The sequence below is a fragment of the Nomascus leucogenys genome, chromosome 12 (assembly GCF_006542625.1).
Source record: "Nomascus leucogenys isolate Asia chromosome 12, Asia_NLE_v1, whole genome shotgun sequence".
Lineage (NCBI taxonomy): Eukaryota > Metazoa > Chordata > Mammalia > Primates > Hylobatidae > Nomascus > Nomascus leucogenys.
In genome coordinates, this window is record NC_044392.1 from 94,982,802 (window position 1) to 94,987,702 (window position 4,901).

Sequence of the window (4,901 nt, forward strand, 5' to 3'; positions counted from 1 at the left end):
CTTGGGGTGCTACAGGAGGCCAGGGCATGTTTCATCCCTTATCTGCAACTGCATACGGCAGACAACCCCAGAGCAGCCATTTTAGAGCCCCCCCAGGAATGCATTCTTTTCCCAGGGCTGTTAATTATTAATATTCCTTACTGGGGAGAGAATTCAGTGATAATTCTCTTACCCGTTTTCAGCAATAAGAGAAATATGGCTCTGTCCTGCCTGGCTCCCAGGCAGTCAGACCTAATGGTTATCTTCCTTGTTCCCTGAACACTGCTGTTATCCTGTTCTTTTTTCAAGGTGCCCAGATTTCATATTGTTCAAACACATGCTTACGAACAATCTGTGCAGTTAATACAATCATCACAGGGTCCTGAGGCGACATACATCCTCAGCTTATGAAGATGACAGGATTAAGAGATTAAAGTAAAGGCAGGCATAGGAAATTATAAGAGTATTGATTGGGGAAGTGATAAACGTCCATGAAATCTTCAGAATTTATGTTCTTCTGCCGTGGCTTCAGCCGGTCCCTCCGTTCAGGTCCCTGACTTCCTGCAACAATATATAAGCTCTTACAAATCAAGCGAAATACAAATCAATGCTAAAGACAAACAACTCAATAGATTTCAGAAGCTATTTCACAAAAAAAGAAATAATTAGTAACCACATGAAAAATTTATGGCAAACTGAAATCACATAATACTACTTGCAACATTCTAAAATAGCTATAATTTTGGCTGGGCATAGTGGCTCACACCTGTAATCCCAGCATTTTGGGAGGCCGAGGTGGGTGGATCACTTGAGGTCAGGAGTTTGAGACCAGCCTGGCCAACATATAGTGAAACCCTGTCTCTAATAAAAAATACAAAAATTAGCTGGACGTGGTGGTGTGCACCTGTAGTCCCAGCTACTTGGGAAGCTGAGGCAAGGAATCACTTGAACCCGGGAGGTGGAGGTTGCAGTGAGCTGAGATCGTGCCACTGCATTCCAGCCTCGGCAACAGAGCGAGACTCCATCTCTCAAAAAAAAAAAGCTAAAATTTAAACTCTCAAAACCAATTTGATGAGAATATAGTGCAACTTGGGCAGTCCCATATTGTTGATGAAAACATAAAATGGTGCAAGTACTTTGGAAAATTGACAATTTCTCATGAAATTAATGTACAACTACCCTACGGCCCAGCATTTCGATTCCTAAAGCAATGGAAATATAGGTCTGTAAGCCTGGATGTGGTGGCTCACACCACGGCCCAGCTTTTTGATTCCCAGTGTAATGAAAATATACATCTGTAAGTCTGGATGTGGTGGCTCAGGTTGTAGCCCTAGAACTTTGGGAGGACAAAGTGGGAGGATTGCTTGAGGCCAGGAGTTCAAGACTAGCCTAGGCAACATACTGAGACCCCATCTCTACAAAAAATAATTTATAAAAAATAAATACATAAAAACACATAAACTAGAATGTTTAGAGTAGCTATATTCATAATAGACAAATATTGCAAATAGCTCCAAGTTCCAAGAGAATGTAAAGAATGCTGACATATTCTTGCAATTGCAATCACTAGTCTTAACAAAATAGAATGAACTATCAAATCATATTATGTCATAGTTTAAGTCTGCCAGGAAGCAAATAGTAAAGAAGTAGGGCTACAAAAATGTATGGCTATGATCTGAATGTGTCCCCTCAAATTAGTGTGTTGAAAACTTAATCCTCAATGCATGGGAGGGGGTACTAACAGGAGATATTTAGGTAGTGAAGGGATCTGCCTTCATGATGGAATAATGCCACTCTAAAATGGGCTTGCGTAAGTGGGTTTTCTCTCTCTTATACTTGCACCTTCTGCCATGTAAGGATGCAGTAAGAAGGCCCACACTGATACCAGTAGCTTGATCATAGACTTCCCAGCCTAGAAATACATTTCTGTTCTTTTTAAATTACCCATTCTTCTATAGAAGCTCAAAATGAATTAAGACGGAGAGTAATACCTGAAGAAAGAGAAGAGAGAAAATATGACTGATCAGGACACCTCTTGCTGTCATGCAGTCCTGAAGGTCTCTGCCAGTCCACTGGGGAGATTCAGTCAAAGATAACCCATAAGAGGGGCCTTGCAGTGGGTATAAATGTTGAGACTCTTATACCAAGACTTTGCTCAGTCATTGGCTAGAGGCATCCTGAAGTACAACACAGCTAACCACAATTCTTGCAGCTTGGCAGTGAGTTCTTTCCTCTAAGGGGAATCAGAGCACAAAATTTGTGTTTTACACCCAACAATGTGGATGAACCCGAAGGTCATTATTCTAGTAAAAGAAATTAGACGTAAAAGAGGCTATATTTTATGATTCCTTTTATATGACATGCAAAATCAGGCATATCTACATAAATAGCAATCAGAATAGTGTTTGCCTTTGGAAAATTGAGGATTGACTGGAAGAGGGCGTGAGAGAACTTTCTGGAGTAATGAACATTTTCCATATCATGATCGGAATACTGGATACATCAGTATCTTTATCAAAAGTCATCTAAACTGTACACTAAAGTGCTACAAATTTACTTCAATTTGAAAAATAACTATTTAACTACTGCTCCTCCCTACTCTACATACAAAAGATACAAGCACTAGAAACCTAAAATAGCCATCAGAATCACCTGTAAGTCTCTACTCATTTACACTTGTTAACTGATACTTAAATTTTTTTTTTTTTTTTTTTTTGAGACAGAGTCTCACTCTGTCACGCAGGCTGGAGAGCAGTGGAACGATTTCAGCTAACTGCAACCTCTGTCTGCCAGGTTCAAGTGATCCTCCTTCTGAGGAGCTGGGATTAAAGGGATGCACCACCACACCCAGCTAATTTTTGTATTTTTAGTAGAGAAGGGGTTTCACCATGTTGGTCAGGCTGGTCTCCAGCTCCTGAGCTCGTGATCCACCTAGGCCTCCCAAAGTGCTGGGATTTCAGGCGTGAGCCACTGCACCCGGCCCTGATAGTTAATTTTTAGGGTAACTGGGATTGAACAAAGGTTATTGAATTTTGTCTGGCATTTCACTGAGCATGATGTGTGTGTGTGTGTGTGTGTGTGCGCGCGCGCGCGTGTGTGTGTGTGTGTATGTTTTCTAGACGTGTGCTTTTGTACAATTCTATGTATTAGGGTAGTGCAAACTTAATTGAAGTTTTGGCACTAAAAGTAATGGCAAAAACCACAATTACTTGTGCACCAACCAAATATATAGACATGGCTAAGTGTACATCACTAATGAATTACAAGCTTTAAATAAGTTCAAGTGTATCTACAAGGAAGATACGGAAAACTTCTTTTGAGGTCTTCATGAACACACAGAGAGGAGCTCACACATGTGTTCCTGTACTCAAATATTCCATACCCAAGTTATTTTTATTGAAGTAGCACATGCTTAGGGTTCACGTATAGGAGCAGCTCTGGCCGCATTCCACCCAGCCTTCTGCTCTGCTTCCCAAAGGAAAGTACTCCTACACTATTAGGGTAGATATAAATTGAGTTCTCTCTGGTTTTTTTTTTTTTTTTGAGATGGAGTCTTGCTCTGTCTCCCAGGCTGGAGTGCAGTGGTGCAATCTTGGCTCACTGCAACCTCTGCCTCCCAGGTTCAAGAGATTCTCCTGCCTCAGCCCCCTGACTAGCTAGGACTACAGGTCCATGCCTGGCTACACTTTGTATTTTTAGTAGATATGGGAGTTTCACCATGTTGGCCAGGCTGCTGCTCTAGAACTCCTGACCTCAAGCAATCCACCTACCTCCGCCTCCCAAAGTGCTGGGATTACAGGTGTGAGCCAACGCTCCCAGCCAATTTAATTCTCTTATACCAGTACTCCTGTTCTGGACTTTTTTCCACCTATAATCCTAATGTAACTCTTAGATTAAATAGTTATTTAGTGTTTATACTATTTGAAATATATAAAAATATTACAATGCTTAAGCCAAGTGACTTAATAGCATTTTGTTTCTTTTCTGTATCATTAGTAGTCTTTCCTATGTTAAAAATTGCCCTATTTGTATGTGTTTGCCCATTTATTTCTGTAATAATCAGTTCTTCCTAATGAGCCAGGAGGTGGAACTCAACTCAGGAGATGAGACTTGACTCCAAGGCTGGGGCTCAGACACTGGACCAAATCGAGGACTAGCTAAAGCAGAGACAGGGCAAAAGCAGCTTTCCACAGGACATACCCACCAGTGTGTGATGTCAGTTTACAATTGCCATGGCAACAACCAGAAGTTATGGCTTCTTTCCATGGCAATGACCTAACTACCTGGAAGTTTCCACCCTTTTCCTAGAAATTTCTTCATGACCCGCCCCTTAATTTGCACCTAATTAAAAGTGGGCATTAATATGACCGCAGTACTGGCTCCGAGCTGCTGTGGGCACAGTGCCCGTGGGGTAGCCCTGCTCTGCAAGGGGCAGTAGCCCTGCTCCTGCTGTCACTTCAATAAAAGTTGCTGGGCCGGGCACAGTGGCTCACGCTTGTAATCCTAGCACTTTGGGAGGCCGAGGTGGGCGGATCACCTGAGGTCAGGAGTTTGAGACCAGCCTGACCAACATGGAGAAACCCCAACTCTACTAAAATTACAAAATTAGCTGGGTGTGGTGGTGCATGCCTATAATCCCAGCTCCTCAGGAGGCTGAGGCAGGAATCACTTGAACCCGGGAGACAGAGGTTTTAGTGAGGCAAGATCACACCATTGCACTCCAGCCTGGGCAACAAGAGTGAATCTCTGTCTCAAAAAAAAAAAAAAAAAAATGTTGCTAACACCACTAGTTTACCCTTGAATTCTTTCCTGGGAGACTCCAAGAACCTTCCAGGCTAAGCCCAAAATTTGGAGCTTGCCTGCCTTGCATCACTGTTACTTCCAGTAGACTAAATATAATTTTTAATATATTCAGATGTCCT